The 21,384-nt window shown below is 49.7% G+C and overlaps 2 pseudogenes; both read left to right on the plus strand.

Moving 5' to 3' along the window:
• The first annotated feature begins 159 nt into the window (after positions 1-159).
• LOC149872389 (5'-AMP-activated protein kinase subunit gamma-2-like) lies at positions 160-19,906 on the plus strand (annotated as a pseudogene).
• Positions 14,902-17,887, plus strand: LOC149872390 (phosphatidylethanolamine-binding protein 1-like; annotated as a pseudogene).
• Positions 19,907-21,384: the final 1,478 nt, after the last annotated feature.

Here is a 21,384-nt window from a genome sequence, read left to right on the forward strand (position 1 = left end):
ACGAAACAGCCCCAAGCTCAGCTGGGGACATGCACAGAGGGATCGAGATGGCAGCAGTTCCATCCTGAACGTGAGCCCCTCTGAACAAAGGGACCCAGGCTGTGGAGGGGTGAAGCAGAGGCTCGAGTGTGTCGGTGCTAGCCCAGAGCAGAGCTGAGCATGCAGCTGGGGGAGCAGCTCCTGTGCGGCAGCCCCTTCCACCTGCTGGAGAGCAGTGCCCGGCCCGGCCCTGGCCTCCACGGTGGTGTGGGCTCAGCCGCAAACTCTATTACCTGCAGCCCCCGGGGTGCCGGGTGCTGAGCTGGGCATGCCCTGCTCGTTTCCCCTTTGTGGCAGCAGCACCACATGTATCAGGCACCGGGCACTACCCCTACAGCTTCCCTGCCACCGCCACTGTCGGGGGGCCTGCCCTGGCTATTGGTAGGTGCCGCCTGCACTGCCAAACTATGGTTGACCACTGGGCGGGCAGATGGCAGTGGCAGAGAAGCTGTAGGGGTGGCGTCCTGCGCCTGGTACATGGGGCTGTACTGTGCCAGGTAAGGGAAAAGTGAGTGGTGTGTGCCCAGGTCAGCACCCGCTGGCCTGGGGAACTCAGATAATAGCTCTTGGGGCCGAGGGAGTGAGTCCGCACCACGTGTGCCACTGCAGGGACCAGGGCCAGCCCAGGTGCTGCTCTCTAGCGAGTAGAAGGGGCCTCCAGGCAGGACCTGCTCCCCCAGCTGCATTCTCGGCTTGGCCCTGTCCTGGGCTAGTGCTGACACACTTGAGCCCCTTCCCTCCCCCATCAGCCAAGTCCCTCTGCTTGGCTAGGCTCACAATGAGACTTAAGCTGCCACTGCCACGATCCCTCTGCGCATGTCCTCACCTGGGATTGGGGCCATTTCAGTCCCCTTGCTCCCCCTGATCTGGCCTTTGCTCCTGGACTGCCCCAAGCGAAACCCTGGCCCTGGTGGCTGGGAAGGTGCAGCCAGATCACCCCTGGGCTGGGAGGGGAGCTCTGGGGGTCATGGGCCATGCTGAGCCCGAGCAGGGGGAAAAGCTGAGCAGACCCCAGTTGGGGTTGTTGCAGGCTGGGGTGGGGGTTTAAACCCCCTCTGCAATCATAGTCAGCTGGCCGGAGCATGGCCATGCCTCCCTGAGCTGGAGGCTCAGCTTCCCTCCAGCCTGAAGGGCAGGGAGGCATGCTCTAGCGAATCCCGGCTTCTAACCTGGGCCACTGCAGGCACATGGCTGCATTTCTGAAATCAAAAGTGAATGTCTGTTCACTTGCTTATGGGTTCAATTCACGCAGCTTAGACTAACCTGTGAAGATCGAATCAATTCAGTCTCGGGCTTTTGGAATATCTGTACTTAGTCCTTATGAAAGTGGTGCCTACAATAGCAGGGTTTAGGCTTGTTTTCCAGGAGGCCCTTCCTGTCCAATGTTTCTGTGACACCTCTCAGTTATCTTTCTCATAAATATAGCAAGAGTGAGTGCTTCACGTCTCATGGTGAGGCACTTTCTCCAGCCCCATCACTTCTCCACTTTTTTAATTTTAAGAACATTGGAAAAAAAAGTCCTCAAACCCCTCATGTAGCATCAGTCTCAACTGTCCCTCCCTCCCTCCCCTGTTCATTCAAACATGACCCAAAATCCACTGTAGCCCAGTTTGCTTGTGTTGCTAATGCTGAGTTGTTTTCCCCCTGGGATTCTTAAATCCTTTTTGAAGAACCATATTCAAGACACCAGGCCATTCCTAGGTACCGTACCACCTCATTAGAAAAAGCATCCAGTTATTACAAACCCATGTTTTTAAAAATCCCCACTGCCAGGATAATTTTTCTCAGTACATTATGCAGCAATTGAGTTAATCCTATTATAGCAGACACCTTCTTTTATTGAAATTTTCTCCCAGTTCCATGGGGAATCATCATAACCAGGTTACACTCTGACTAACTTTGCATTTGTCTGTATTAAAATGCATATTATTACTAGCTCTATAACATTAGTAGAAAAAAGCTCATCTCCCAGTCTAAAACAGAAAAGATATGCAAGTCCAGCTGGGAACATTCAGTTTGAGCACAAAGGCTTATTCAAGCATTCCTTCACTCCAGAATAAGTTTCTTGGATCATGTCTCACTGATTCAGCTGTGATGACCTAGTTTGGTCTAATGCTGAATCCACAGCACCCACACAAGCATCTACTACTGGAGAACATTAGTTAATGGCTTGCACAAAGTAGACTACGTTCCTCCAGTCCTCGTTTCTACTGTCTTTCACAAATCCCTTCTGGTCCTAATCACTTTGGACCTTAGATCCTTTCACTCTTTATCCAAGTTTCCCTCCTGTACCCTCAAATATTTCTCAGAGTTTGCTCTGCAAGAAAACAACCATGACATAGACACTTTTATTTTTTGTATGTCCTAACGTGACCCTCTATGTATTTATGTATTTCATAAATACATGACCATAGCCAATGTGCAGGAACCTGGTATCTGAAATTAATAATTGGTTTATAAAGTGTCATGCGATACGTAGATGCACAGCCCCGAATCAATTTAGACAAAGGCTAATACCTAAGCAACAGGAAATTCTTGTATTGAAAATAAAATCAGCTTGAAATAGAGGGGACTGAGACACAGACATGGGATTTTTCCAATGTATTTAAAATACCCTGCGTAAGAATTTAGAAAGTCCCTGCATCCTGCAGTCAGGATATTACTGTAGTTCATGAAGCCTTCTCCAGTATCAGTTGCATGTATCAAGTCCAATGACAGCAAATGTGGACTCAGTGGCCCTTTGCCAGTACCTCTTACTAATAAAGCAATACTGAAAAGGTAGGTGTGAGATGTCTTAAAAACATCTTGTACACTTCCAGAGAATGACACGCACACGGGGCAGCCTGGGTGTAATGCTGGTATCGGTTTCATAGATTTCATAGACATCAGGGCTGGAAGGGACCTCGGAAGATCAAGTCCAGCCCCCCCGCCCAAAGGGCAGGAAGTCAGCTGGGGTCACAGGATCCCAGCAAGATAAGCATCCAATTTGGTCTTGAAGGTGTTCAATGTAGGTGCTTGAACCACCTCCGCTGGCAGACTGTTCCAGACCTTGGGGGCTCGGACAGTAAAGAAATTCTTCCTTATGTCCAGCCTGAAACGGTCTCGCAGGAGTTTGTGACCGTTCGACCTCGTCATCCCTTGGGGCGCTCTGGTGAACAGACGTTCCCCCAGATCCTGGTGGTCACCCCTGATAAACTTATAGGTGGCCACCAGATCACCCCTGAGCCTACGCTTTTCCAGGCTAAAGGGCCCCATGGCTGTCAGCCTGTCAGCATAAGGTCTGTTTTCCTGACCTCTGATCATGCGTGTGGCTCTCCTCTGCACTCTCTCGTGCGTGGATGACCTCTACCTGACTCAAGAAGTCTGTGGGCCAACGAGAGGCAAAGCGCTGCTCGACCTGGTACTGGCTACGGGGGACGACCTAATCGGCGACCTAGTGATCTATGGGAAGCTGGGTGACAGCGACCACGAGCTGATCACCTTCACCATCCGCCGTAAAGCTGGCAAGTCAGTCAGCAACACCGAAGTCCTTGACTTCAGAAAAGCCGACTTTGACAAGCTCAAGAGGCTAGTCGGTCAGGCCCTCGGGGACTGTGACCCTAGGGAGATGGGAGTTCAAGAAGAGTGGTTGCTTCTCAAGGAAGCGATCCTCAGTGCACAAGCTAAATCTATCCCAACACGGAGGAAAGGCAGGAAGACAGCACAGCAGCCCCCCGGCTCTCTAGGGACCTAGCGGACCTCCTGTGGCTAAAAAGGAAAGCCTACAAAGGATAGAGGACGGGATTCACCTCCAAGGAGGATTACTCCATGCTGGTCCGGTCCTGCAGGGAGCAAACCAGGAAAGCCAAGGCTGCAACTGAACTCCAACTAGCTTCAGGCATCAAGGGCAACAAAAAGTCCTTTTTCAGATATGTGGGGAGCCGGAGGAAAAGCAAGGGCAATGTTGGACCCCTGCTAAACCAGATGGGGCAACTGACAACTGACGCCCAGGAAAAAGCCAACCTATTAATTAGGTACTTTGCGTCAGTCTTTCATCAGTCCCATGGGACGCCCATGCCTGCTATGGGACAGGGAAATCTGGGGGAGGGGGATCCCCTACCCTCCATCAATGCTGACCTCGTGAAGGAACACCTTGAGAAGCTGGATACCTTCAAGTCAGCCGGCCCTGACAACCTGCACCCCAGGGTACTCAAGGAGCTGGTGAGCGTCATAGCCCAGCCCCTGGCACGGGTCTTTGAAAACTCCTGGCGCTCTGGTGTAGTGCCCGAAGACTGGAAGAAGGCCAATGTGGTGCCGATCTTCAAGAAAGGGAGGAGAGTGGATCCGGCTAACTACAGGCCCATTAGCCTGACTTCTATCCTGGGGAAGATCCTAGAAAAGTTTATTAAGGAGGCCATCCTTGATGGACTGGCCCAGGCTAACATCCTGAGGGACAGCCAGCACGGGTTTGTTGCGGGTGGGTCTTGTTTGACCAATCTCATTTCCTTCTATGACCAGGTGACCTATCACCTGGACAAGGGAGAAGAGATTGATGTCAGATATCTTGACTTCAAAAAAGCTTTTGATCTGGTATCCCACGATCACCTCTTGGCCAAACTGGCCAGTTGTGGCCTTGGCTCCACCACGATCCGCTGGCTGGGAAACTGGCTCCGTGATCGGACCCAGAGGGTTGTGATTGATGGCAGTCACTCATCGTGGTGCCCTGTGACCAGCGGGGTCCCTCAAGGCTCTGTCCTGGGACCCATCCTGTTCAACATCTTCTTTAACGATGTGGACATTGGAGTCAGGAGTGGACTGGCCAAGTTCGCCGATGACACCAAACTTTGGGGCAAAGCATCCACGCCAGAAGGTAGGCGGGTGATCCAGGCTGACCTGGACAGGCTCAGCAAATGGGCAGACGAGAACCTGATGGTGTTTAACACCGAAAAATGCAAGGTTCTCCACCTTGGGAGGAAAAACCTGCAGCACCCTTATAGGCTCAAGGATGGCCTCTTTAATAAACTTTTTAAAGATCTTCCCTGGGTTAGAAGTCAGGCTGATGGGCCTATAGTTAGCCAGATCCACTCTCCTCCCTTTCTTGAAGTTAGGCACTGCATTGGCCTTCTTCCAGTCTTCGGGCACTACACCAGAGCGCCAGGAGTCCTCGAAGACCCGTGCCAGGGGCTGGGCTATGATGCTCGCCAGCTCCTTGAGTACCCTGGGGTGCAGGTTGTCAGGGCCGGCTGACTTGAAGGTCTCCAGCTTCTCAAGGTGTTCTTTCATGAGGTCATCACTGATGGAGGGCAGGGGATCTCCCTGTCCCGTAGCAGGCACGGGCATCCCATGGAACTGATGAAAGACTGACACAGAATACCCATTTAATAGGTTGGCTTTTTCCTGGGTGTCAGTTGTCAGTTGCCTCATCTGGTTTAGCAGGGGTCCAATTTTGCCCTCGCTTTTCCTCCGGCTCCACACATATCTGAAAAAGGACTTTTTATTGTCCTTGATGCTCAAAGCTAGTTGGAGTTCAGTTGCAGACTTGGCTTTCCAGGTTTGCTCCCTTCAGGACTGGACCAGTGAAGAATAATCCTCCTTGGAGGTGAATCCATCCTCCATCCTTTGTAGGCTTTTCCTTTTAGCTTTAGGAGGCCTGCTAGGTCCCTGGAGAGCCAGGGGGTCTCCTGTACCTTCTTGCTGCCTTTCCTTTGAGATGGAATAGACTTAGCTTGTGCATTGAGGATTGCTTCCTTGAGGAGCAACCACCCTTCTTGAACTCCCCTCTCCCTGGGGTCATGGTCCCTTAGGGCCTGACTGAAAGCCTCCTGCGCTTTGCAAAGTCAGCTTTCCGACTTCCGTGTTGCTGACTGACTTGCCAGCTTTATAGCAGATGGTGAAGATGATCAGCTCGTGGTCACTGTCACCCAGCTTCCCATTGATCATTAGGTCACTGATTAAGTCATCTCCAGTGGCCAGTACCAGGTCGAGCAGCGCTTTGCCTCTCGTTGGCCCATAGACTTCTTGAGTCAGGTAGAGGTCATCCATGCACGAGAGGAAGCTTTGCGACTGCTCGGATTTTGCTGAGTGATCCTCCCACGGATGTCCGGGTAATTGAAGTCACCCATGGCAACCAAGGTCCTGGAGCAAGCGGCCTCAGTCAGTTCCCGGGCGAACTCCTGGTCGAGCTCAGGACTTTGAGTGGGAGGTCTGTAGTAGACTCCCACCGTTGTGTCCCCTTGGTACTGATTTTAACGTTGCATCTTTTGTTGATGTACACGTAGCCAGGCTCTCTTGAAAGTTGGGAAGACAGTTGTGTTGCTGGAAGAGCACAAACATTTGGAATGGGCACATCCATAATGGATTAAACAGACATGTTAATAAGCACTTGCCGTGTCTACATGAAATGCTTAAGTGCAGAGTGCAGTTTGCTGCGAAGTAAGCATGCGCATCCGCACGTGCCCGTGCTTGCTACACAGTAAATCTCGCTAATCGCAAGTACATTTGCTACCTGCAAATGCAAGTAGCAAATTTACTTTTGATTAGTAACAGTGTAATAGAACTTATGCAGATGACTGCCTGGGAGTAAATCTGCTCCTGGTCAACCATCCACCAGGCAGCAGTCGAATTTTCCTTACCCCCAGGAGCTGCCTGCTGCCAGGACAGGCTCTGCCACCGGAGCCTTGGCAGGGACTATGTCCCCCTGCCCCAGCAGTAGGGAACTCCAAGCCCATTGCTACTGGATCGCAATAGGGAAGCGATCCAGAGGTAGGAGACTGTTGTCTCCCAGGCCGTGCTCTGCCGTTATGATTGGGGAGCTGGGGACTGGGTGATCCTTATGTCTCAGCGCCAGTCTCATGGTCATGAGCGTGGAGCTGGGCAGGGAATAGGCTGGGGAACTTGTTTTCTGCTACCAATGGGTAGATGCACCATTTTGAAGGGGCAGTCAATTCCTCAGGGTTTAAGGTGATTTCTGGGTGTTGTAGATCAGAGCGAGACCCTGAAGAGATCACCATCCATCTATTGCAGGGTTCTTGCATCTTATGTTGAGGTACTTGGTGCTGGCCACAGATAGGGCACTGGTTTAGATGGCCTTTGGGCCTTTTGACTTGCCATATTCTCTGTTCTCATAGTAATGATGTTGGAGAGACTTCAGTTCTGGATCCTGAAATGCTAAGTGGGACAAACTGCTTCTGTTTTATCTTTAGTAGTTAAACCCCTCTGCAGGTAGTCGATGAGATCCAGGCAGCTGAAGGAGGCAGAGCTTCCCATGTTGAGGGCTAAAAGACCCACACGCGTTTAAGATCCCAAATAGTGTGTTGCAGAACAAGTGTTCAGGAGTGTCCTTTGGGATCAGGAGGAGGCTGCAGGAGTTGAAGGGAGTATAGATCCTCCAATTCCAATTAACTGGGGAATCTCCATCCTTGGAGGATTTTAAGACTATGCTAGACAAAGCCTTGGCTGGGATGATCTAGTTGGGGCTGGTCCTGCATTGAGGAGGGGGATGGACTACATATGACCTCCTGATGTCCCTGCCAACCTTATTTTTCTGTGATTCTATGATCCTGTCCCTGGCTTCAGCAGCTCTCCCCTTTCTTTGGCCTTTGCAGCGAGAGCCACTCCCTGCTTTAGTTCTCAGAGGTGTGGCATCTACATAGGTGCCCATGACAGCAGCAATCTGAGCCGGGTTGGAGGAGGCTTCCAGCTGGCTGGGCTGACCAGGTGCAAAGTACGCCCGCTGTCAGCATCTACGTGTGCATTTCAGTGCAGTAAAATAGTCCTCTGTAAGATAGTACTGTCCCTGACGGTGGAGTTAGTTTACCGTGCTCTAATATTGGTGCATGTGTAGACTGTAATGCTTTACTGCACAGCAAATTAGTCCACTCTGCAGTAAAGCACATGTGTAGGTGCACCCAGAGAGACTGTAACAGTTAAATGTGCATAATCCTATTTTGATACAAAGGAACCAAACTGCCCACTTTGACCCTGGATAAAGCACGCTTGCTGTGCTGGAGGCTCACACACACAGCAGTTGCAGCCCCTCCCTTTTGAAGCCGCTGCAAGAGTACAGATCCCCACCCACAAAGCAGTTGCTCCATGAAGAAGGATCCTAGCAAAGAGGGAGAGAGTCCATCACAGCACTTCACTGCAGTACTCCCACACAGGCCCAGCCTCATTATCTTTATTGTCTGTATTGCCCCAGATCCTCTCGCGTCCCAGAGGTTGTCTATTGCCTGTTGCGGTGCCAGCGCATCTGACAACTGCACAGAGGACAGGCAGCTACTGTAAAAAAAAAGTTGAAGCATGCTAATGAGCACATCTCGCACACCGGGCTTCTTCTTTTCTTGCTTGCAGGCTTCCTCCAACGACCACTCTTTCAAATCTCAAAGCCGTGCGGGAATTTGAATGTATTCCCTGCGCTAAGCCCGTAGATCCCTTATAATGCTTGGGCTAGCACTGGACCCTGCGGCGCAAAGTGATGTTCCCTCCGGTTTTCAAGGTTTCAAATTGAAATGCAGAAAATATTTGCTTGGATTCTTCATGATCAGAAGTGCAAATGAAGCTCGCTATCGAAAGAATATCAGTTAACTTGATGATCCCACAAGTGAAATATTTTCACTGCTATTGTCATCAAAATATAATCAGTCATGTGATAACTGAAATTTGTTCCACCCCTTCCAAAAGCTGTTTCCCAACAAATTCAGAGGCAGCCCCTGTTCATCTTTGTCGTTCAGAGTTCAATCGGCAATCGCATCGTTGCAGTCACTGAAAAGCAGAGTGGAACTAGCCCTCGCTGACCTCGGTCTAGCAGCAACTGAGAAATTTAAAAGACAATTTAGGAACTTAAGAACCCAATATATTTTTCTCTGGTCAGATTTGAACTTATAGTTCCACTAACAGATACCGCTACAATCAGTTGCAATATTCATGCAAGATGGGGCACCAAGAATGACCCAATAACATCTATGAATATCAAATGGGAAAGGGACATCCATTTTGTGTAACAGATGCTATATCTAAGAAGAAAACACCAGAATACTGCATTCACATCCATGAAAACACCATCTAAAAAGCAGAGAAAGAAAGAAGGGCAATATGGTTCTGTTTGCTCAAAAAATTAGATTTGTACCACAAAATTTGCAGCATTTTCATCTTCAGCTTTGACCAGACCAGCATTTGTCACACTATTTATTTCTCGTTAACCAAATATTGATGCCTACTCACAGGCCTCGGGTACATGATAGAGGTTTTTCCTATCACTACCAGCATTTTCTTGACTTATTGACTAAAATAAATGAAGGATGCATCAATGCCCCAACCAACATTTGCCGGGACGCTCGGGGGCGGGGGAAATGGAAAGAGAGACAGTCTCGACTGAACTGAAGATGCTACAGAACGTTTCCAACGTCTAGATATGTATTCAGTATGACAGCATCTGGGTGTTAGACATTAGACCAAAAGGCCAAAATGGGGAAAAGGGAAAAGTGGCTGAAATGCTGTGATCCTGAAACTTCTTTGCCTTTCAATAATTTAAAATTCCAGATTGACACCTACTTGTGAAGTGGATTGTAAGTGAAAGGCAAAATTAAGTCACAAAATTAAGTCACGAAATAAAGAACTGAATGGTTGAATTCAAAATGTCAGTGTTCATGATTTGCACGTCTGTCTAGCCAACTCTACATCAAGCAGATTCAGACTGGCTTGGTTAAAACGGTAATGTATTGCTAGTGTTGAAAAAGCAAGTTGGCTATGATAAATTAACTAAGAGCAGAAGTCAATCAGTGTACCAAGTGAATCGCATGGCATACACTGAATTTACAACAATTGTATATTTTTGCCCATGCTCCTACAGGGTGTTTGATCTGGTCAAAGAAAAAAATAAAAAACCATCACTGACTTCAAAATGACGACTCCAACTGCTAAAAGAAAATGCTTAACAATCTTCTATTAACCAGAAGAATTCGACTGAAATGCACATCATACAGATGTATCCCCTTGTTTTGAGACAAGTGTAATCTTCTGCAGGACTCTTCAAATATATTTGAGAAGGACACAATTGTTTGGAAAAGCAACAATCTGGATAGAAGAGGCTCTAAGCCAGGGGCGGGCAGTTATTTCGGGCAGAGGGCCACATACTGAGTTTGGCAAGCCATTGAGGGCCTCAGGACAGGCAGCCCAGGCAGATAAATATTAATTTTCTAATTTTTTTAGGGAACCCACGGGCTAGATAGAATGGCCCAGCGGGCCGCATCTGGCCCATAGGCCACATTTTGCCCACCCCTGCTCTAAGCCATCCGTTTGCCCGTGCGCATCAGGACATCTGCGGCAGGAAAGCAGTTCTTGGTCTCCCTGTTCAGCTGGCAGAGAGTACTTCTGGAAACTCACCACCCGACAGCCCTGGTTAGCTAAGAGTAACAGCATCATACGAGATCAGGGCTGGCAGGGCCCTCAGATCACATCTAGTCCAAGCCTGTGCTCAAGGCAGGATTGTCCCAACTGACCCCTCCGTGGCCGCCCCCCAGCCACAAATTGCCAGTTATTGTCCCTGTCAGTAGGAATGCACTTTATATATTTACCCATAAAAGTAAGTTGTTGGCTGTAGCTGTGTTGGCGTAAGGGAATGAAAGCTGGATAGAAACCAGCTATAGAGGTCTTACACATTTTCAAGCACTAACTTTATGGCTGCTCAGCATTCTTTATAGCTGGAGAGGCATTTTTATTGTGTAACGATGTCTTGGCATGTGCAGCTGTCTACATTTATTGTGTGACTCACCAGTCAATCGCATAATATATGCAGTGTTGCCAACTCTCATGATGTTTGGTGTTGTTCTTAAAGTCTATGTTTCAGGAATGAGAAAAACTTAACTCTTCTTTATATGTATGTGTGTGTGTGTGTGTATACACACACACACACACACACACACACGAGCTCCAAAACATACATATATATAAAAGAAAGCTAAGTTTTTCATATTCCCGAAGCATAGACTTTAAGAACAAAAAAAGCACCCTGTTCAAATGTGCTGATGACACTAAGATGTGGGGGGACGTGGGCACACTGGAAGGCTGCAACAGGCTACAATCAGACCTAGACAGGTTACAAGGGTGGGCGGATGAGAATAGGATGGGTTTCAACACAGACAAGTGCAAGGTGATGCACCTCGGGAGGAACAACCGGCACCATACCTACAGGCTGGGGAACTCCCCTCTTGTCAGCACAGAGGCGGAAAGGGATCTGGGGGTCATCATTGACTCCAAGATGAGCATGGGCCGGCAGTGTGGGGACGCGGTCAGGAAGGCCAACCACACCTTGTCCTGCATCCACAGATGCACCTTGAGCAGGTCCAGGGAGGTGATCCTCCCCCTCTATGCGGCACTGGTCAGGCCGCAGCTGGAGGACTGCGTCCAGGTCTGGGCGCCGCACTTCAAGACGGATGTGGACAGCATGGAGAGGGTCCAGAGGAGGCCACTCGCATGGTCAGGGGCAGCAGGGCAGGCCCTATGAGGAGAGGCTGCGGGACCTGAACCTGTTCAGCCTCCACAAGAGAAGGCTGAGGGGGGGGTCTTGTGGCCTGTTACAAACTAGTCAGGGGGGACCAGCAGGCAGTGGGGGAGTCCCTGTTCCCCCGAGCACTGCCAGGAGTGACCAGGAATAACGGTCACGAGCTGGCAGAGGGTAGGTTTAGGTTAGATATCAGGAGGCGCGACTTCACGGTCAGGGCGGCTAGGGTCTGGAACCAGCTTCCAAGAGAAGTGGTGCAGGCGCCTACCCTGGGGGTGTTTAAGAGGAGGTTAGATGCACATCTTGCTGGGGTCGTTTGACCCCAGTACTCTTTCCTGCCATGGCAGGGGGTCGGACTAGATGATCTGCTCGGGTCCCTTCCAACCCTAGAAACTATGAAACTATGAAACAACATAAAAAATCATGAGAGTTGGCAATACTGTACACATGGAGAAAGGGCTCTGGGACTCAGGTTCAGAGGACAGCAGGGCTGGAAGGGAGGGATCCTCAGGTCACATCTAGTCCAACTCCCCGATTGAGTCAGGATCGTCCCTGACTGACCCCCCTTCCCCCCCCAGTCAATTGTTCACCGTTGAAGATTATAGCCCCGCCACACAGTCATATTAAAACTAGATAGAAACCAGCTAAAGAGTTGTTATACATTGGGCGTGTCTGCACAAGATGTTTACTGTGGAGTTACCTAATTAGCTCCACAATAAACGTCTCAGCATCTACACATGTAGTGCTATTAGGAGGGAGTAAACTAATAACACCACCATAGGTTAGTATTTGTAAATACAAGTACTATCCTGCAGCAGAGTTTTTTTTACTCCACAGCAACATATGTAGAAGCTGACAGGGCTGGCTGGGGCATGCTCTAAAGCACCTTCGAGCCCCAGTCAGCCCCTCCACAGCATGTTGAGCTGAGTTGGAGCAGCCCTAGGCTGGCAAGCTGACCCCTCCTGTACCACATGCCAGCTGGGGCTGCTCCAACCAGGCTCAACATGCTGCGGTCCCAGGTGCATGTTCAAACGCAGTGTGCATGCGCAATGAACTCCAGTGCAAGATGCAACCATTTTCAAGCACTAACTTTATAGTTGGTCAGCTTTTTTATAGCTGGAGAGCCATTTTTGTAATGTGATAATGACTTTGCATGTGTGGCTAGTTTATTGTGCAATGCACTAGTTAATTGTGATTATGACTTTGTACCTGTGACTTGCTTACATTTATCCTGCAGTTCACCAGTTAATTACATGATAATGACTTTGCATGGCCGAGGGTCTACATTTATTGTGCAATTCACACTCAGTTGAGTAATATACATAACATGTAACATGGGCCCTGAGAGTCAGGGGTTCATAGGGAAGCAGGGCTGGAAGGGAAGTACGATGTAACATGGAGAAGCCGCATCATGAGCCACGCAACAGCCACTTCCACGCTATACCTGAGCCCTCCTCCCCAGCGCAACCTGGTGCACCGCTATCCCCTCTTGACGCCGCCATCCACCCCCTCCCATGCTGCTGCCATTTGAACAGGCTTCCACAGTGACCTCTGGGCAGCTGAGGGCACTCATTGGGTGCTCCCTCCCTGCTGTCAGCCAATCACGCTTATGCCAGAGATGAGCAAACCCCGCCCCCTGCCAGCACAGAGGGGAGGGAGTGGGTGACTTTTGCCTCTTTCCTGAAAGTTCCCTTCTCATTGGTTCAGGGTGGCGGGCTTTGAAGTAGGCGTGCGCACTGGTTGCCTAGGGGATGAGCTGTGTACCCAGAGAACCCTGTCTGGCTACGTCCTTACACCAACACGGCTACAACCAGCAACCCGTCTTTACTTGTGACGTTGCACTGGGAACGGCAAGTCTGGAGCTGAGTGGAAGGATGGTGCAATCCGTAACAATCGTGTAACCTCTTGAATTGCACACAAATGTCCTTTTTGGATTGGTCGCTATGACTAATGATTAAAGTCACTATTATTTGGTCTAATAAAAGATATCACATTTACCCAAAGAGACTTGTCTACAAGAAAGCCTTCTTTGCCTTGGTGGCAAATGGTGGGTGAGCAGCTCCACTGTGGGAGAGGAAAAATAGTTTTGTAGCAATGTTAACAATGACAGCTCTCATTAACGTCCTGCATAGATGCTAGAAGTCTCCAGTGCTTCTGATATGTGATTTGGAGGAGCACAAGACTGAAATGTGGAGGGTGCTTTATTTACAATAACCATCTCCCCAGATGCAAGCCTTTTTGATGCTGAGTATTCATTGATCAAAAACAAAAGCCACAGATTGCCAGTAATTGTCCCTGTCAATGGGAATGTCCTTTATACACTTACCCGGAAAACAATCCTCAAGCTCCTCCAGTTTTTGTCTCGGAGACACCGAAGCCTGCTTTTATGAAGAAGAACCTAGACGAACTGGGGATAGGAATTTACCACAGCATTGCTTTCATATATCCAGACACTCCTGCCATTAAATCCTTAAATATAATTGTGGAAAGAAGGATATCAGTGTTACCTGTTGTGGGTAAGTCAGAAAAAGTTGTAGATATGTATTTCAAATGTGATGTAATACATTTTGCTGCTGAAAACCCCTATAATAAATTAGCTATCACAGTGATGCAAGCCCTGCAGCACCGTTCTCAGTATTTTGAAGGTGTTTTTCGTAGATTCATAGATGCTAGGGTTGGAAGGGACCTCAACAGATCACTGAGTCCGACCCCCATTGTGAAGTGCAATATGCTGGAAACACTGGAGACCACTGTGGATAGATTTCATAGATTTCATAGACATCAGGGCTGGAAGGGACCTCGGGAGATCATCGAGTCCAGCCCCCTGCCCAAAGGGCAGGAAGTCAGCTGGGGTCATAGGATCCCAGCAAGATAAGCATCCAATTTGCTCTTGAAGGTGTTCAATGTAGGTGCTTGAACCACCTCCGCTGGCAGACTGTTCCAGACCTCGGGGGCTCGGACAGTAAAGAAATTCTTCCTTATGTCCAGCCTGAAGCGGTCTTGCAGGAGTTTGTGACCGTTCGACCTCGTCATCCCTTGGGGCGCTCTGGTGAACAAACGTTCCTCCAGATCCTGGTGGTCACCCCGATAAACTTATAGGTGGCCATCAGATCCCCCCTGAGCCTGCGCTTTTCCAGGCTAAAGAGTCCCATGGCTCTCAGCCTGTCATCGTAAGGTCTGTTTTCCTGACCTCTGATCCTGCGCGTGGCTCTCCTCTGGACTCTCTCAAGCTTCTCCACATCCTTTTTGAATTGTGGAGCCCAAAACTGGACGCAAAACTGGAGTAGTGAAGGCTGAGGTTTGCTGTTTGGTCACCCTGCTGCTGGGGTATGGATGGTGTTCATTGCCTGCCCACCCCGGTCACAGAAGCTCAGGTAGTGGGGGAGATGCTGGTGGAGCTGGCACAGCAGGGTGGGCTGCTGAGCCTGGCTGAGGTACAGCAACAGCCAGTGCAGCCCTTGTGGGTCAATACAGCAATGTAGAGATCGATGAGCTGGGCAAGGTTTATAGTTTCATAGTTTCTAGGGTCAGAAGGGACGTGAGCAGATCATCTAGTCCGACCCCCTGCCACGGCAGGAAAGAGTACAGGGGTCAAACGACCCCAGCAAGATGTTCATCTAACCTCCTCTTAAACACCCCCAGGGTAGGAGCCAGCACCACTTCTCTTGGAAGCTGGTTCCAGACCCTAGCCGCCCTGACCGTGAAGTCGCGCCTCCTGATGTCTAGCCTAAATCTCCCCTCTGCCAGCTCGTGACCGTTATTCCTGGTCACTCCTGGCGGCGCTCGGGGGAACAGGGACTCCCCCAATGCCTGCTGGTCTCCCCTGACTAGTTTGTAACAGGCCACAAGATCCCCCTTGGCCTTCTCTTGTGGAGGCTGAGCAGGTTCAGGTCCCATCGCCTCTCCTCGTAGGGCCTGCCCTGCTGACCCCTGATCATGCGAGTGGCCTCCTCTGGCCCCTCTCCATGCTGTCGACATCCCCCCTGAAGTGTGGCGCCCAGAACTGGACGCAGTCCTCCAGCTGCGGCCTGACCAGTGCCGCACAGAGGGGGAGGATCACCTCCCTGGACCTGCTCGAGATGCATCTGTGGATGCAGGACAAGGTGCGGTTGGCCTTCCTGACCGCGTCCCCACGCCGCCGGCCCATGTTCATCTTGGAGTCAGTGATGACCCCCAGATCCCTTTCCGCCTCCGTGCTGACAAGAGGGGAGTTCCCCAGCCTGTAGGTATGGTGCCGGTTGTTCCTCCCCAGGTGCAGCACCTTGCATTTGCCTGTGTTGAAACCCATCCTATTCACATCTGCCCACTCTTGTAGCCTGTCTAGGTCTGATTGTAGCCTGTTGCATCCTTCCAATGTGCCCACGTCCCCCCACATCTTAGTGTCATCAGCACATTCGAACAGGTGCTTTTTACCCCCTCGTCCAAATCAGTGATGAAGATGTTGAACAGTGCCGGCCCGAGGACCGAGCCCTGAGGGACCCCACTGCCCATGTCCTTCCAGGTTGAGAACGACCCATCTACTACCTCCCTCTGGGTGCGTCCCTCCAGCCAGTTGGCGACACATTTGACTGTGTGGGTGTCTACACCACAGCCCCCAGTTTCTTGATGAGAACAGGGTGGGAGACAGTGTCAAAAGCCTTCCGGAAGTCCAGGAAGACGATGTCCACCGCTACCCCTGCGTCTAATGATCTGGTGATCTGATCGTAAAAGGCCACCAGGTTGGTCTGACAGGACCTGCCACTGATGAACCCGTGCTGGTTGCCCCTAAGCATGCAGTCCCCTGCTGGCCCCTCCTGGATGTGCGCCAGAATAATTTTCTCAAACAGCTTGCCTCGGATCAAGGTAAGACTAACCGGCCTGTAGTTTCCCGGGTCCTCCTTCCTGCCTTTTTTGAAGATGGGGACCACGTTGGCCCTCTTCCAGTCCTCCGGTACCTCACCAGAGCAGCACGAGTGCTCGTAAAGCCGTGCCAGGGGACTTGCAATGACCTCGGCCAGTTCCTTTAGTACTCTAGGGAGGAGATCATCCGGGCCGGCTGACTTGAATACATCCAGCCCCTCCAGAAGCCCCCTAACTAGTTCCTCGCTAACCCGTGGCCCAGGTGTGCCTCCCCCGGGGCCCGAGGGGGGCCCAGCAGGGAGGTGGCTGTCCTGGTCCCTATTTAGGAAGATGAAAGCAAAGAAATCATTAAACATGTTAGCTTTGCAGTCTGGTGTGACGACCAAGTTTCCCAACACATCCTGCAAGGGCCCCACATTACCCGGGACCTTCTTTTTACCCCCTATGTATTTAAAAAAGGACTTCTTATTGTCCTTAATCTGGGAAGCCAGTCCCAGTCCCATCTCTGCCTTGGCCTTCCTGACTACCCCGTACATCCCCGAGCAACTGCAGAATAGTCCTCCCTGGTGATGACCCCTTCTTTCCATTGGGTGTAAGCCTCCTTTTTAGCAAGGAGACATTCCCGGATGCTTTTGGTGAGCCACGGAGGCTTGTGTGCCCTCTTGCTCCCTTTGATCCTCATTGGGATTACCTTCCTTTGGCCTTGGAGGATCGCCTCCTTAAGGAGCGACCACTCTCCTTGGACACCTGGCTCCCCTCTCCCCCGGGACCTCAGCGCTTCTCCAACTATCCTCCTTAGCTCGTTGAAGTCTGCCCTCCTAAAATCTAGGGCCGCTGCCTTACTGCAGGCCTTTACCACCTTGTGCTGGATGGTGAATCCCAGCAGGCGATGATCGCTGTCGCCCAGGTGGTCGAGCACTCGCAGCCCCTGCACCAGGTCATCACCCGTGGCCAGCACTAGGTCCAACAAGGCGTCTCCCTGGTGGGGCTGTGCACCTCCTGGGTTCGATGGAGGTCCTGCACTCTGGCCAAGAACCTATGTGAGCGGTCAGACCTGGCTGACTGTTCTTCCCAGCAGATGTCCGGGTGCTCACACTCATGCTGGGTCAGGGCTGCTTGACCAGCACTGAGTGGGATGGCTACGACCCACAGAAACTCTACACCTTGGTTCTTACTGATCCAGATGTTCCCAGCAGCAAGGATTCGAAATTTAGGGAATGGCATCACTTCCTTGTGGCCAACATGAAAAGAAATGACTTCAAAAGCAAGAAAGTCCTGTCTGACTATGTTGGCTCTGGACCTCCCAAAGGAACAGGCCCTTGCTGGTATGTGTGGCTAGTTTATGAGCAGCTGCACTAGTTGGGCTGTGATGAACCCATCCTGTCTAACCGATCTGGTGACCATCTTGGAAAATTTAAAGTGGCTTTATTTCGCACGAAGTACAAGCTGGGAGCTCCAGTAGCAGGCATGTGCTACCAGGCAGAGTGTGATGACTATGTGTCCAAGCTTGGTGGGCGACTGCTTGGGAAGTAGGGGCAGGTGTTCCCCCTCACCTCCTTAAACCCCATCCTCTAGAATAAGTGTTTTCTGGAGATGGAGATGTACAACTTTCCCTTAGGAATACAAGTTTTGCTCACATACAGTCTCAGTAACTTAGGTTAAGTAAGTACAGACAGTTAAAAAGCCTGAGGCTGAATCGATTCAGTTTTTGGAGGTTAGTCTAAGCTGCAGAGATTAAACAGAGAAAGAACTGGACACACATTCACTTTTGATTCAGGGAATGCAGTCACACACCAGCAGTGGCTCATGCCATAAGCTGGGGGGCAATAGAGCATGGCTGTCTGGAATATAGCCAGCCTGGGCTGTGTGTTCAGTCCCTGAGGTCTCTAGGATTTTCAGACCAGAATCACAGCAGCAGGACTTTGCAGGGTTGCTCATCACTTCCTCTTCCTGCTTTGAGGTGCCTCTGGGATTTCTAGTCCATAGTTGCATATAGCAGTACGTTTTTGGCAGGTCAGCTCTGTACTCGGGGGAAGGGAAGTTTAATCCCCCTCCCTGCCCTCAAACCCCAACCCCTCCCCAGCTCTTCTCTGCTGGAGCAGACAGCCCAGCCCACCTCTGCCCAGGGCTGGAAAGCATGCTGGGATGCTGGGGGACTGTGATTGAACTTGAACCAGGAAGGGGTCTGGGACAGAAGTTTCATAAACTGGTTTGACCTAAATCAGTTACGTCTGACATTACATTCAACCAAGTTTATCTTAAGCCAGTTTCAGCCATTTTGAAACTGGTTTATGTGCAATGAAATTCTGTTTTGTTACAGGTTTAAACCAGTTTCTGATCACTCAAATCAGTTTATGTGCAACTTCTGTCCCTAGCCTTAGTGTTTAATTTGAGCAACTTCCTCCACCTGTCCCAGGTGCTCTTGGGAGACTGCTTATCACCTTACTTGCTCTACATAAACAGCAACTGAGTGGAACCACCTGTATCCCCGCCAGTGTGAACCTGCTTAGTATTCCTTCCCTAATCACTGGTGCATGACCTCAGGCACCTGAATCTCTTTTGAAGACTTGGGCCCGAATTCCAGATTGTCACACGTCTTTAGCCTTTTCGTACCTGGGCCTTAGTGGCTTGCAGCAAGGGATCTCTATTCAGACAGATCTGAAAAGGCAAAGGAGACATTGTAGCCCCTGTGCGGATATCCCTTTGCTCACTTTTGCCCAAGGGTGCGAGTGCACCAACACAGATTGACTGCTAAGTGAAATGCTTAGAATTGCTGAATTAAGCCGGTCTAATACAAGATACCAGATTCACCCCGAGAACTTTGTCTGCCTAGAATTGCTGATGCCTCCTGAAAAGCCTGCATCTCAGAAGCCATGAGACGGAGACTACGGCGTCTCTTCCCTCTTGACAAAGGTAATCTGAGGTTTTTGGTAAGAACTAATCTGTACTTGCATCCTACTAAGTTCATGATCCAATACCTAATGTCATCATAAACTGTGCAAGTGGATGAGATATTTGACTTGGCAAACAACAGGAAAGCAAAAACTCAGCCTGCTTCTGTGCAGGCGGTCCACCTACAGTACCAGGAGAAAGGGATGTTCACAGTCACTAGTGAAATTGGTCTGTGTTAAGCAGGTGCCAGTGAAAGAGCAATTACTTTATTAAAATTGGTGTCAGTGAGCTCGATTCTTTAAGGAGGCTGCCCCAGTGTTTCATGAGCAGTATTAATCTGGCCCTGTTCTGTGGTTTGATTTTTCTACGCTGAGCACAAGAAGGGGAGAAGACTAATATTGGAAAGTTTCTTTGAACTTGACTCTTGCTGTTGCCGGTTTGCTGGGCTTTCTGGGGGATTACAACCTGTACTTGTGTTCTGTGCAAATTGGGCTGTAATGCAATGTTAATTTTGCTGCTTTTCAATTAAATAAACGATTTGGTGGTAGCGAACGAAGCAGATGGCTTTGTGGGCAATGCAGCGTCTCCCTCTATGACATTTTGGAGGCTTTGGTGCTCACGCTGGCAGGTATCACACAAAAGGAGAGCGAAGCTGAATGACTGCTGTATAAGCCTTTGTAGGAGCACTTGAACAGGGTTTCTGGGTCAAGCGAGTCTCAACACTGACTGGATTAGAAAAGAGCAGAATAGCAGAGTATGTGCATTGGCAGAAGCGTACATGTTGGTTAAGATGTGGGCTTGTATTTCAAAACGCCTTCAAAACTTGCTGAAAGACTTCACGGGAGGCGCTTCATTCAAATGCACTGTATTTTGAAACTTTCACGTCACTGGTTGGCAAGGGATAGATGTGGTGTAAGGCAAGTGTACGGCACATTCGTATCCTAGGGCCTTATGTCAAAATGTCGCAATACGTCAGGGTGCAGCTTGCGGCCAAGGTAGAATCCCTCTTGGTTTTTTCATTTGGCATTTAAAACCAATGGCTTGGCTGCCACCCTGTTGGTGCAAGGCTCAGCATTTGGTAGAGTTTTCTCAAGAGGCTCTGCTACCTTCGTGGGTATTCAGGGCCATCCTGAAGCATGTATTAGATTCCTATTAGCATATGTACACGAGATACTTGCATGGGTTACTAACATCCAGGGGATGAGCCCTGTAACAGCAGGACATCCAACATTTATTTTCAGATGAGTCAGTCAAAGGGTTTAGTGTAGGTGCAGAGAGGGGAAGGTCAGGAAGGGCAACTATACAGATCCAGAACATGACAGTCATTACAGAGGATCAGCCGATGCAGAAATACCCAAGAACCCCTTTTTCATCAGCATAAATCTGAGGAGGTGACATCAAGCAGTTAAAGAAACAAATGTACTGGGGGAAAAATGGCAAACTAGAAGATCCATGGGAGGATCGTGAATGTCTGTCCAGCTCTGAACATCACCTTTGGGTCACACGGCCAGCCAACATGTTAATGGGACAGGCAAGGTTTGTCTTTCCATAAGGTAGTTTATTCAGCTCTGGTCTTGTGAGAGGGGTATGTACAACATCTATAACGTTTGGTACAGAGGAGAAACCACGGTATAATATTCCCGCACAGTTGATTCAGTCTGTTCCTACAGAAGCTCATGTAGTTCCTGGAGATGCCGGCTTTTATGTGCACAACACAGCGCACGCAGCATCGCCCTCGTGGCTGGTAACAAGTGATGTTCCGCATGTTGCTTTGGAAGGATCAAATGGCAAGGATGCTGCATGAAGTTGATCTGGTTTTATGAAAAGACCTTCACGTGATGGGGATCTGTAAAAATAACGTGTCGGTACTATACAGCATAAGATCAGGGAAGGTCAGAGCAACCTACAGCACCACATGGGAAATAAATAGTGGACTACAGAGGGATGTAAGAAAAAAAAAAAGCCTCTGGTAGCAGGAATGAATGGATAAGGTATCCAAGTCCAACATTTGCAACCAATTCAGAAAAGTGTGAAAGCACCACTTAATCACATGAGATACCTGGCCTAAGGGCTGTTTAAATTAGATGGAATTATAATTTGTCTTCTTAAATTAAACAGTGGCCCAATATACCCTGTTG

Source organism: Crocodylus siamensis, chromosome 2 (genome assembly GCF_052110815.1).
Source record: "Crocodylus siamensis isolate JL-2025a chromosome 2, ASM5211081v1, whole genome shotgun sequence".
Taxonomy (NCBI): Eukaryota; Metazoa; Chordata; order Crocodylia; family Crocodylidae; genus Crocodylus; species Crocodylus siamensis.